The sequence below is a fragment of the Hevea brasiliensis genome, chromosome 18 (genome assembly GCF_030052815.1).
Source record: "Hevea brasiliensis isolate MT/VB/25A 57/8 chromosome 18, ASM3005281v1, whole genome shotgun sequence".
NCBI lineage: Eukaryota > Viridiplantae > Streptophyta > Magnoliopsida > Malpighiales > Euphorbiaceae > Hevea > Hevea brasiliensis.
Window position 1 is genome coordinate 43,500,124 of NC_079510.1, and position 14,411 is coordinate 43,514,534.

The 14,411-nt window shown below is 34.0% G+C and overlaps 1 long non-coding RNA gene across 1 annotated transcript; it reads right to left on the reverse strand.

The window, feature by feature from the left end:
- Nucleotides 1-9,735: 9,735 nt before the first annotated feature.
- On the reverse strand, nucleotides 9,736-11,535 carry LOC131175935 (uncharacterized). The gene is made up of 3 exons (XR_009146016.1): nucleotides 11,293-11,535; nucleotides 11,121-11,207; nucleotides 9,736-10,307 (listed from the first exon to the last, which is right to left on the reverse strand). It is a non-coding gene; the product is annotated as an uncharacterized LOC131175935 (long non-coding RNA).
- Nucleotides 11,536-14,411: the final 2,876 nt, after the last annotated feature.

Consider the following 14,411-nt stretch of genomic DNA (forward strand, 5'->3'; position numbering starts at 1 on the left):
GCATCTAAAGAGGAAGAATACTCAAAGGCATCTCAAGACAAATCCAAAATGAGAAAAGAACAAGATTATGAAAGCCAAGACTCAAAGTAAAAGTATGAAAGTCATAGAGTTAGAGATTGAGTCTTAGGTCTTATGTGAAAAGAATAGATGAGAATTTAGTCGAATGGAGCTCAAAAATGAAACTTTATTTTCTGATTACTTTTTCTCATCACGACCTTGGATACTGCTATTGGAACTTATTTTTCTTTTAAGGTCTAAATCTTTGTTTTTAAATATTACAAGTTGAGACATGTAGCTGTTGACTTAGTTTGCTAACTGCTGTGCTAAAATATTAGTTTGCTAATGTGTTTGCTAAAACATTAGTTTACTAACCAATTTACTACTGTTGCCAAAATTTCATTAGTTTGCTAAATGATCAGAGCTGCTCAACTTCGCACAAAAGGACAAAATAACGGCCATTTTGTCTTGAGCAGTGTGTATAACGTTCCAAAAAGGTTTTAAACGGTCTAAAATGATTTGGGATTATAATACACCTTCTTTACTTCATTTTTAGTTTGATGAAAGCTTACATTTGAACTCCAACCTTGATTTTTATTTATTGCTTTCATTCAAGAGCTGTAAAACCTTTGAGCTACCATTGGTAAATCAACTCATCTCTTCTTTATAGCTTGATTTGTATTGAGTAAGAGTGAGTGTATAAACATTAAGTTGCATTTAAGAGAGGTTGTACAAGCACCTATTGAAGCTTGAGAGTGTGAGTGCTTGAGATAGCACTTGTGAAGGTTTCAAGCTACCTTGGTAAAAGCTTGGTGTTGAGAAGTTGTAAAGGGCTTTTGGTCTCTTGCCTTTAAAAGAGCAAATAGTGGAGAGAAGACTCAAAGAGGGTTCTTTGAGAGAGTGGATATAGGCTAGTTAAGCCAAACCACTATAAAAATCATTGTGTTTGATCTCTCTAACCTTAACCTCTTTACTTTTGTACAATTTAATTTTTATACATGACCTTGAATGTTGATTGAATTTATTGAGTTGGTATATTTGAGGATTTATGAGTATGATGAGAAATTAGTTGAAAATCTTGTGATGCATGTTTTAGTTGTCACACCTTACCCCTCCGTAAGGCATAGCATGCTCCCGTAGAATATTTAATGAACTACCGAACTTCACCTACCGATAACTCATTAAGTACCCTACAAGGGATTTTAAAACAATTTTCTTACATTTTGGAAGTGGTGAGCATTTTGGTAAGAATTAAAAACCATTTATTCCAAGTTTAAATACTAGTAAAAAATTTTGTCCATTCAAATTTTGTCGCAAATTTTATAAAAATTTTGACAGAGTTCCCTCTGTATTTTGAGAAACCAGTTCTTCAAATACCTGTAAAAAGCACTTCCAAAACTATTTTACAACTCCCAACCTCCAATAATTCACAATTCAACTCAAGTCAATCCATTTCAAAACAGTTTCACAATCCAAGTCAAATTTGTCAACTCAGTATGTTCAATAATTCCATTCACAAAACATAAGGCAGAAAATCCATATATACAAATATCAAATTTACAGAAGAAAATCTAAAATAATATTATTATAGTTTATTTACAACTTCTCAATTTACATTGATACTTATGACATTACAGTATTTACATCAAAATAACCATAAGGGTATAAAACAATACCCGTACAAAAAGGGATCAAAAAGATCTTGTCAATCCCGCAGCTCACTCTGCTGCTTTCTCCTTACTTTTATCTGCGATAGTAAAGTAAACTATCGCTGAGTATAAACATACTCAGTGGTGCACAATAAAGATTTAAAATGCGATACATAAATCATTTATTGATGAAACATAATTTGAATACTTCACAATCACATTTCGCAAATATCAAAGCTCATAACAACTCATTTTGTCAAATAATATATTAAACAACAGTTTAGTCAAACAATTGCATAGACACAGTGTTGCCAAAGTCGTACACAACTTAAGCCATGACACAAAATTTCCGATCAATGCCGTGTTGTACACCACGACAAAGAAATCTCAACCCCATTAATCGAAACCAATGAGGGAGGTGGCTAGCTAGCTAATGAGTACTCATCCGATCTACAACCTCAACTGGCAAGCCAGAGAGGGAGGAAAATAAACGATCTCAACCCCATAAATGGAGGAGGAATAATAAGTAACTGTCATGCTAAGTGTGAATCAAAAATTCGTTTCAAACATTTCATTCAAATATTGCATACAAAAATCAAATCCATTTCCAAAGTTACAATTTGATCACAAGGTGGCAACACAAAAGTTCATAAATTCATAATGCGTAATAAATCAATTTTTCAAGGATAAAATGCTTAAATAGGGTTTATTGTGCACAAACCTCAAGCGAGTCGTCCCTTAGCCTCGACTCGTTTCCTCGGGTTCCTTCCCGATTTTCTTTTCAACTGAAACACAAAATTTTACAATGTTTTAGTACTAGAACTTAACATAAATCCCAAAATAAATTTTAACTTCGCATTTACCTATTTCTAACGTGTTAAATTCGACGTTCTCGAAATTTTGTGTTTCGGGTTACTATTCACTGCACTATTTAAGTCAAATAATTGACTTTCTAAGGATTAATAGGTATGGGAACTCCAACTTCACCCACATACCACATTTTGTTCATTAAACTTGTTGGTTTTGGTCACTTTTTCAAAGCATAGGTCATTTTTGGCAAAATTGCCAATTTTCGGTTTTGTGATCCGAAGTTGCACTATTCCATTGGTCGATCTACTGTTGGAATTTGACAAAACTTCCTTCATAGAAAATGTTCCTTATTGTCTTAAGTGTATTCTCATTTTTGGATCACCTCAATCGGAGTTTTGTAGCTCAAGTTATGGCCAAAATAATTTACTGTTCACATGCACTGTTCATACTGCACTTTTGGGTTCTGGCAGATTTTGTTTCAAATTTGGTCAGTAATTTGATTAAGTTAAGTTTATAATTTGGTCTAACTTTCTTCATATGAAATGTTCTACTATGTCTTAGGTTTCCATCGGTTCAAGAATCGCCTAAATCCGAGTTTCCTAGAGAGAGTTATAGCCATCCAAACATTGCTGCTCAATGAAATTTCTGCAGAGGTGCAGGTTTGGTACCCTAACTTTGCTCAATAATTTGAATGGGTTAATGGCATAATTTGGGGTGATTTTCTTCATGAAAGTTTTAGATCTATATGCCCTCTAACCCCTGGCCAAATTTCAGGTCAATTTGACCTGTCTAACTCGAGTTATGACCAAATGAACAGTTACTGTTCATTTGGTCGATTTAATCTGAGGCAGCCTGCTATCAATTCACTTTGGCCAATTGTTTCACCAAGTTTTGGTCAGTTTTTGGCCATGGTTCCTTAATGAAAATTGTGCTCTTTTATGTCTATTTTCATCTCCAATTGGTGGCATATCAATTGGACTTGTAAAATTTGAGTTTTGGTCCTTCAAAGTGGGTTTGGTCATGCTGCCAGCAGCATGACCATTGACCTACGAATTTAGCTAAATTTTCCACCATTCCCATACAATTTATTTGGTCCTAATTGATCATTATTTCATTTCACAATAGGTCAAATATGCCATTTATGCATTTCTCCAATTTTTGGTTCATAAACCCTTGCATTGAAACCCTAAACTCACTAACTCTTGCATTTAACCATAACTAGTGCACTTAACCTTAACCATTCAACTAATCAAAGCTTTTAAACTCATTCTAATGCATCAATTTCATGTAAATCATACTCCTATCAAGCTGCCCAAATTTCAGTTTGGTCCCTCTCCCATGTTGGTTTCATTTAAATCAAGTTCTAAGCTCACTTAATTACCTAAACATGCATTTAAATGGAAAAATAAAGAGTTTGATATGCTAACCTCACTTAAAGCTTCAAAACCCTAACCTTTGCTCTTCTTTCTTCTTGAAATCTCCTTCTTAAGTAGTAATAACAAGCTTTAGTAGTATTTTTAGGGGAGTTATGAGAATTGAGTGGGAAAATTAAAGCTTGTATGCAAGCTTTAATGGTGGCTTTCCATGGAGGAAAATGAGAGGGGATGGGGACGGCACAAGGAAGAAGAAATGAGGCTTTTCTAATTTTTTTTTTTTCTTTTGTTTCCTTTTGTTTATTTTGAAGACCATAAATATCAATTTAATAAATATTTAACAAATTTGTTTATGACATCATTAGTGATGTCATCAACTTTGACTTTTCCATCCTTTTTCTCTTTTTTTTTTCTATTTATTTTTCTATTAGTTCTTTAATTTAATTGTCGATTTCGAAATTTTCTTTTCTCCGATTTTATTTGACAGTTAGGTCAGGAGTCAGCTCTCGGGGTCAATTGACCAAATTGCCCCTCGCCGGTTCATCCCGGTTTGCAAATAATCCCATATTTCTTAGGCTCACGACCTAATTATTTGGTAGCTTACAGTTCTTTTTCGTGATTTTCTCTTTTCCACTGTGTTCATAAGGGTCCTAAGGACCGCAGCGTCGCTTTTTACGGTTCGAAATTTGAGTTTAAAATGACTTCGCAGTCGTTCCCGAGGAGGTCACTCATCGCTGTGACTCTCGGCTCGTTAAACCTCTTATGTTCTGTTTTTCTTATTTATAGTCAACTAATTAAACATTACTAATTATTTGTGTTTATGGCTTCTCAAGTTGTCTTAAGTGTGGCCCTAATCCCATTAATTGTCCGGACCGACACCGGTCACCGGAATAGTAAAATATACTAGGCTATACAACGGGAGTGTTACATTGGTAGCTATAAATATTGATTAAAGCTTGACTTGCAACTTAGGAACACTTTATTAAAATACATATCACTGTCATTATATATTAAGAAGCATCTAGTTGAACAAAGCCACAATTTTTCATTAGGCTACAAGCAAGGGCCGAAAAATTGTTAAAGTCCAATTCACCCCCCTCTTGGACTATTTTGGTACAACAAACATATACTCAAATTCACAACTCAAAATTAGTATCAAAATTTCTAATACTCAATCTCAATTAGAATCATCATGATCAGATACTTAACTCATATATCAGAATTCTTACATTTCATTATCTTACATAATTTGCCAACTAATTACATAAGTTTGTCAAGTACAGCATATACAAATAATTTACAATATACTTAGAATGAACAAAAATACATAACATGTGTAAATATGAGCCCTATCTACATGTATTGCTGAGAAGGTGACAACCTTATACACTTTTGACACTTCTGCAGATCTGGACTTCAAAATCTCAGTCGAAGCACCTGCGCGAGGAAAACAATTCAATCACGCTAAACATTTCTGCTTAGTGGTGCAGTAGTATAACAAGAAATAATATATACAAATAAAGAAAGAAATAAATTATAATTCGGATACTCAGGAATCAATTTAATTTAGTATGGTATTTCTAGTATCAACTATCTTATATATTAGTTTGTTCTTTTTTGGAAGTGCTTAGTTTATAACATTTCAGTAAATATACTCAGTATACAAATCATTCTAACTATATTGTATTTTAAGTCTCTATGGTTCTACAAATTATATTTTTATTATGTTTCTATTGCTAATCTCTTTTACTCATTTCATTCAATACTTAGTTTAATTGTACTGAAATTTCATTATACTTAACTGCCTGAATTGAATAATGTTTTAATTGACTGTCCGTGTAGCCTATACACTGACCAGACTGGATAAATGGATTTACTAGCTCTGGATACCTAGTACCTCGGGCCATCACACCATCGGTCACAAAGTATCTCCCGGTGTGCAAACAGTGGATAAACTAGCACTGGGTACCTAGTACCTCGGACCGTCACACCATCGGTCACAAAGTATCTCCCAGTGTGCAAACAATAGGGCTAAAAAACTATGTAAACAATCAGGCAATAAGCCGAGTATCATAACATAATCCTTATAGTCATAGGCTATTAAAATCATAGTGTGGCATAATAAGCCATAAAACATAGTGTGGCATGAAGCCATTTACAATATAGCTGTCAGAACCCTATTGGCATGCCAACCTATCCAAACTAGTTAATTAGGCAATACTAGGGCATTTACAAACTTAAATATTTAATTCTTTATTTTTAGGATTTATAGGTCATTATGCCTTGCAATGGTCAACAAAATTGTTGACCTTTTTATGCATCATGGATAGGTTGATTCTAGTATCAACATGTCACAATTATTCAGTAGATCGTCAGACAGATCACATTTCATATCAATTGTTCTAAAGTGCCATTGTGCTCAAAGCATTTTTCCTGTCTCTGATAATAAGGACTAATATAACATTCATATATTCATGTGATTTATTAAGTCATTATATTTCTTGTTCACATTACTAGTCAAACATAAACGTTGACTTTTCCACACTGAACAAATATGTTGGTTCTAGTTACACTAGGATTCCTTATTTTGAGTTTATACTCGTTGGCATTGACTTCCAAACTTAATTCAGGGCTAATTATATGTGATTCCAAATTTTCATATTTCATGGCTAATGGTTACTGTTCCATTGGGTCAGGCTATAGGGTGAAATTAGCAAAATTCTCTTCATCAAATTGTTTCTTATTGTGTCTTCTTTAATTCCCTTTTTGAATTATTCCATTTTGAGTTGTATAACTCAAGTTATGGTCAATTAACCATAACTAGGTCAAATCTGAATTTTATTTTCCTTAGTAGTCATTTTGATTTTGGACTTTACTAATTTATTTGGACTGCTTCTAAAGACATTTAGGCCTAGTGTGCTTCATAGGATTTGTTGCCCTATGTCTTATAGTTATTTAAAAATTTTACTTGTAATTTGTCAAGTCTTATAGAATTATTTATAGTCAAATTGTTGACTTTGACTCAAAGGTCTTATATTGGCATGATCCTCAATTAGGTCAATAGCTTTGATCTTAAATTTTGGCCTTATAGATTTATAATTTCAGGAAGTTGTAGGTCTCTTTCTTAGCTTTCCAGATTGGTATGACTCATTACATTTGGAGACTTCTTGTGGGAGATATGCCTATTTGAATTTTCTGGACTTAATGGTCAATTATACCAATTCCAGATTTAGTGTGTCAACTTAATCAACTTAATTGGCCTAGTTCCCTTGATTTCTGGGTTCTCGTCAAAATTTCAATATCGTAGGTTTATGTCTTGTTGAACTTTTGACACTAATTTTAGGTCATTTGGAGTTGTGTAGACCAAGATATGGTCATTTTACTATTGCTGATCAAGTTGCACTTATATTGCAAATTCTGGGTCACTTTTAGGTCAATTTCAATTCTGGCAGATTTAGTACCCTAAATTGGGCAAGTAATTTGACTTGGTTCTGGTCATTTATGGGCTTTGATGTCTTCATAAGAGTTATAGCTTTATGTCTAATCTTTCCATTTATATAAATTTCAGATCATTTGGGCCTATTTTGAGTGAGTTATGATCAAATGAGTGACTACTGTTCATATGGTCAAATTCTGAGTTGCAATGGTTCTGGACAATTTTGATACCTCAACTTATGCAAGCAATTTGACTTAATAAATGACATTTTTGGGTTCTGTGATCTTCACCAAAGTTGTAGCCCAATATCTAAGCTTTCTGATGGTATAAATTTCAGGTCATTTGGAGTTGTATAGACCAAGATATGGTCATTTTACTATGGCAGGTCAAGTTACACTTATATTGCACAATTAGGTCATTTTTAAGTCAAAGTCAATTCGGCCAGTTTTTGTAACCCAACTTGGGCAATCAATTTAACTTGCTTAATGGCATTTTTGGGCTTGGTGGTATCTACCAAAGTTGTAGCCCTATGTCTAAGCTTTCCAATGATATAAATTTTAGGTCATTTGGACTTGTTTTATGTGAGTTATGGCAAAAATACTGGCTACTGTTCATATGGTCAAAAATCTGGGTTGCAAATTGCCAATTCCGGATTAGGTCACTTTTGAGTTACTTTCTAGACAGAATTTAGGCAAGGTTTCTAATGAAAGTTGATTCATTACATGTCTAATTTTACCTCCAATTGGCTTCACACAAATTTGGATCACACAATTAGGGTTATAGGCTCAAATGCATACTGCCCTCAATACAGTCCTCAAATACCAATCAATTTACACATTCAACTTGCTATACCTTAACTTCTCATGCCTAAATTTTAGACTCTTAAGGTACTAACATCATTCATCACATCTCATTAAGGTCATTTTGAACAGTATATACAAATTCTCAATGTATAATATACAACCCTAAATCACAAAGTCCAAAATCAACATAATATACACATGAATACACCTAATTATTACATATAATTCCAACAATAATTTACATACACTTCCATTAATCCCATAGTACGACAATTCATCAAATAACTTCATGAATTCAAACACTCTTCAATGAATCATAAGACTGCCGAATTGCCCAAAAATGCATAAATCTTCCACAATTCCTTCAACTCCAAATTCAAATACTCAAATATATATTCATATGGAAATTAACTTACTAGCACCTTTATCTTAATCAACATTAAATCCCAACAAATACATGTAAGAATAATTCAATAACCATGCACTTTCATGGCTGCCAAATTCATGTCCCATCAAATACTCATCTTTTTCTTCAAATTTCTCAACAATTACACTCATCACAACCTTAAATCCAAGATTAATTAAGGGAGGAAGAAAATTTAATACTAACCTTATTTTGAGCTTTGTAAAACCTCACCCAAACTTCTTCTTTTTGCTGCCTATGTGTTGCCCATGATGTCTAGACTAAGTTTAATGAAGAACTCTTGAAGAAACTAAGGCTTGATCATGGAGAAATTGAGCTCATGCATGAATGGTCATGGAGTTTTATGGGAGAGCATTTTTTGCCATGGATGAAGAATTGAAGGAAATGAGATGAGTTAGTGGAGAAATCTGTCCACTTTAGCCCTTTTAAACCTCATTATCTTTAGGTTAATTAATATATATTATGCTCCACTAACCTTTTGTTAATTAGTTTAATAATCCACTTTTAATTATTCCAAATTATACCACTCATTTTTTTTTAATTGCATTTCATGTATAATTTCATTTTTCATGAAATTTTTAAAATTTAATACTACATATTTTTAATGGACATTTAGGTCAAAAGTCAACTATAGGTGTCAATTGACCAAAATGCCCCTCTTCGGGTTGTATTTCGAATTTTTCGGTAATACCGATTTAATCCTTGACCCACCGATTTCTTAAATTTTTTTTTCGTTTATACTGACTTACTAAATTTTCTTTGACATTTTTCATGTCAATTGTACCTCAATAGACATTTAATTATGTCCCGAAAATATTTCCCCACGGTCTAGAGGTGGTCAATGGCACTTGTAGTAACTTCCCAGTGCAGTCACCTATCGCTACGGTTTCGGCTCATTTAACCTATTTGCACTTTACCTCTTTTATTTTCTCTTAATTTTTCTTATATTTTCTTACTTTGTATTTCATCATTTTATATCTCCTCACTATCAGCAAAATTTATTCCAGACTTTCTGGCTATCTGTACCCTAACTGTCCCCATTCTAGCTGTCTACCCAGACAACCTCAGTCATCGGAACAGTATAACGTACAGACTATGTAAGTGAGGATGTTGCAAAATTACTTTTCTATCTCTAAATTATTTCAAAATTTATAAATATATCCTCTAATTTTTAAAGTTAATGGTTTAATTTTCTCAATCCATCTAATTTTTCATTAATACTAAAAATACCCTTAAAATTTTATTATTTATTTGCAATTTGTTTGTTGCTCAGCAAAGAAAAGCCAACAAAAATCGGAGGCTTACCACCAGAAATACATTCCATCCCAATGTGAGAGGAAAACCCAAAACTGATGGGTCTCGCGGTACCCAACTCACCAGCAATCCTCTGTCCTTTACTTCCTCATCAAATTCCTCAGGCATGAACTACGGATTCACCAATCACGACGTCAAAATGGATGCTTGCTATTTGCGAGACCCCAGGCAAATTCTATCTGCTGTTTGTTTGTTATTGTAGTAACACAGCCATAATTTACATGCACAATTGAATCTGGTTCTCTTTTATCAAGCCACCCTAGACAGCTTAAATCCTCCTTCCATAAGCTTGACCTTGGACTTGCCATCAGGTATGCCCCTCTCAAGCAGGGTAAATGGATATAATAAAAATCTCGGGGTACATAGGCTGCAATGGCATTTAGCACTTCTTCAAACTCAATCGAATGTGTTGAAAATGAATGCATCAGCTTTTAGACTTTTATGTGCTTCTGACTCCATAAAATCGAAAATTATGTCGTCTACATCACTGACTGATAAAACCTATGTAGCACGGAAACGGAAACGCGGATACGGGGAAACGCGGAAACGGACACTGGGAAACGGCATTTTAAAAAATATAGGAAATGGAAACGTGGGGGAAACGCGTAAATATAAAAAATATAGGGATATATTTATAAATAAATAATATATATATATATATATATATATATATATATATATTTATTTATTTATTTATTTGAAAGTTTTAGTTATAACAAATTTAAATATTAAAATAAAAAAAAATAATGAAATTAATTAATTAATTTATTTATTTATTTATATATTTATAATTATAAATAATTGAAATAATAAATATATAGAATAATAAAATTAATATTAAAATGCTGAAAATAGAAGGTTGAGAGTTTTAATACAGTGAAAATTGAAAAAAAAAATTAAAAAAAATCAAACAGAAGATTCGGGCAAGGAGCACTGGAGCAGAGCCATGAAGAAGGAGCAGCGCCATCAGGGGCAAGGGAGGCTGATTGGCAGAGCAGCATCGGACGGGGAAGGAAGCTCCCATCGCCGGCACGCTGCTCACCACCAGGTACTCCTCCTCCTTCTCCTCTTCTTCTTCTTCTTCTTCTTCTTCTTTTTTCTTTGCCTTCTCCTTTCTTCCTGAAGGTGTGACTTTTTTTGTTTTTTTTTTTAAGAAACGCGTGTCCGGCGAAGGAAACGCGTTTCCGATTTCAAGGAATTACGGAAACGGCCCGGAGACGTTTCCTCGCCGTGTCCTAACGTTTCCGGCAAGGAAACGTTTCCAGAACGGGGAAACGCTCCTGCCTCCCGTTTCCGTGCAACCTAGGATAAAACTAGCATTGTCCCTAAGTTTCAGGTTAGGCATTCCCAGAATGAAATCAGCTGGTTGATTAAGAGTGCCATCATGCATGAAACTTTCATCTGATCCAACATACAAACAATGTTTTGTTTCATTAATTCATCTCCAAAGGGTAGAAACCACGTTAAAAATAACGAATAAAATTACCTTTGAATGGGACTATGCCCCTTATGATGAATTTAACATGATGGATATAAGCCATGATGAAGCCTCCAGCTGAGGCAGTCCAAAATCGAATCTCTGGAATGCCAACACGATGTGATTTAGGGATGAGGCACTGACAACATGAGGGATGGGGTGAGATGGGTTCTTAATGAATGCATGTAGGGTGTTTTGTGACATAAGTGCATTAATTTGGCTTGTTAGCGCGTTAAAAGCAGAGCTGAGATATAATGAGGAAGCGTATTTTAGAATTAATTTTTTTTTTTAGATTAACTTTGAATTGAAGATCTAATATATTACAGGAGATTTATTATTTAGTTCATTAATTTTTATAAATATTATAATTTAGTCTTTATATTTTAAAAATTGAGTTATTTAGTCCATCAATTTTATTTTTATAAGAATTAAAGGTCCGTTTATCCAATTAAAAATTATCTATCATTAGTAATACATAAAATGACAATTTTACCCCTTCATTAAACATGCCAACCTTTCCCTTTTGCAATCCCGAGAACCTGTCTCGACAAATTCAACTCTGAATTTCCAAGGTGGGTTTCGTTGTGGTGGTCTATTCTTGAGGTAGGATGCACTGGTTGATGGGAGAGAGAGTACCTTTCATAGCATAAACTCAGAAATGGATTTTCATTCGTTCACTTCGTCTACTAGTCATTGAATTTAGCATGCACAGCTCTTCGATTGGCCTCAAGATCGCATATTAAGACTATGTTTACTTCCTCCGTGCCTATTGTAAACAGACCCAACCCCTCCTCCATCCAAAATGGCCCATTTCACCAGCTGAGGTGTTTCAGTTCACACCAAAGTTCACCAGAAATAGGACCCAGCTCCATCTATGCCCAACAAACATACACAACTCCTCCCTCTCGAGTCTTCCGTTCCCTAGATTCAAATAAGTTCCTCATACCCATTATCATGTTGGTTATTTTCCTTAAGGTGTTCTTTAGATATGCTTGACTGGTGTTGTGCTACTGATTCAATTTACATTTGTATAAAGCAGGAGTGAACGGTTGGAAACATTGGTACCAGCATACAAGAGACTGGTACTAGCGTAATTCAAGAATGATTTTGAGGCCGTGGAAACAATCGCTACGGAAGTGGGTAATGTCGTCGATGAGGATTGCTATGCGCTCGTGATTTGTGGGTTGTTGAGGGCTGATATGCGCCGATGATGAGAATGACTTGCCTTGTTGGGATTGACATTCTACGATTGCATTTTCTTTTTTTAATTTGCTGTATTAATTTGTTGGTTTGGCATTGTTCAAGTAGAAAAGGGAGAGAGGAGAAATTGAAATGGAGAAAGCAAAAAACAAGGGAGAGAGAGAGAGAAACCGTAGGAAGAGGGGAGAGACAGAGAGAGACAGAGAGAAGAGGGGAGAGGAGAGGAGGAGAAGAGGGGAGAGAGAAATAGAAATGGAGAAGATAAAGGTAATTTAGTTATTTAAAAGTTTTCTAGAACTCAAATTCCGACGGAAGCAAAAATAAGAAATTAAATAGTTTAATTTCTCAAACTTAGGATCAAATTATAATATTGATCAAAATTAAAGAACTAAAAGCGTACATTTCCCTAAATTATACAAACGTACCTTTAGTTTGCTGGTGTCAAAGACGCGTTAATTTTACAAATTTAAGGAAGAAAAAATAATTTATCCAAAACATATATATATATATATTAAACGCAGGCACACATTCATCGCAACCTACAAGTAAATCCCAATTGTTAAGTGACAAACATAAGAATGTGCTTTCAGTATTAAAACTCAACCATATTTAAACCTAGATAAAGTCAACTCCTGCGGTGAATTCCCTAGAAAATTTCTTCTTCAACATAAAATGGAAATGCTAAAAGTATAACAGGTTTCACTTCGGGGAAAATTTACTCATAATAACTCAATTTAGGCGCTAAAACAGTGCAATCTCTAAACATAAATCTTGAACATAAAATCTCATGGCCTTCAATTTAAAAACCATAAAGAAATAACCAGTTCCTTGATTTTCTGTTGATGCAGCATCATGTTGTAAAAAAATAAAATAAAAATTATCAAAACACCCTCATTATCTATCTTTGTCCCTCTCCCTCACCATTACACTCTGCTCCAACGCCAAAGGTCTTTACATCTCCTGCTATTTTCCATTTTCCGCTACTTTCTTTCACACGCTGAGGGTTTCCATTGCAGCATCACAAAGTCCCGACTCAATCCACCTCTCTTTCTCTCTTGCCCATACTCTTTCTCTCCATTTCTCCCTCACACAGTCTCTCTCTGCTTCTCAATTTATAAAAAAAAAAAACAAACCCAACATAATACATACCATAAACAATCCAAATCCAAATCCAAATCCAGTATGGAAAATCACAATCAATAAACAGGCTAAATCTAAATAGAAATTCACAACATACAATTTGGAAAAATTCAAGACCCATAATCAATTTCACAGTCAAATCCAAATAAATAAATGAAAACAATTTGCAGAAGCAAATTAATCAAATGCAAAATTTTTTGTTCTCGGCCTCTAGATCAAAGTAATAGACAATAGGGTTGAAATACTGAAAAAAAAAAAGAAAATAAAAAGAAGTGCAATTAGATTATGGGATGAATCTAAGGAAAACTCATTTGTTTTACAAATATCCACTCATACATCTCTTTCCCATTAAGACACCACAAAAACCCTTCCCTCAATTTTGTTGACAAATTTCTGTTCCAATCAGTAGCAGCGACAAAAACGATCTTCAACAAAGGATGTCAGTCCATACTTGGGTTACCTTACCGGAAAAGATACCGAGGACAACACAACTACAACACCCTACATTGAGGTACGAGGGAGAAATTTAACCTCACTTTCCATCTTCTGAAAGTGATATTAGGCATGTTTGATATGGCGTAATCAAAGTTGTAATATACATTGCGTATTTGATTACGGTTTGACATAATGGAATGACAATTACATACATAATTAATTTTACTTAAAATAATGTAGTTAATCATACACTAGCACCACCACCACCACCACTTAAAAAATATACTTAAAATAACATAATTAATTATACTTAAAAATAACATAACCACACTACCATTTAAAAAATATACTTA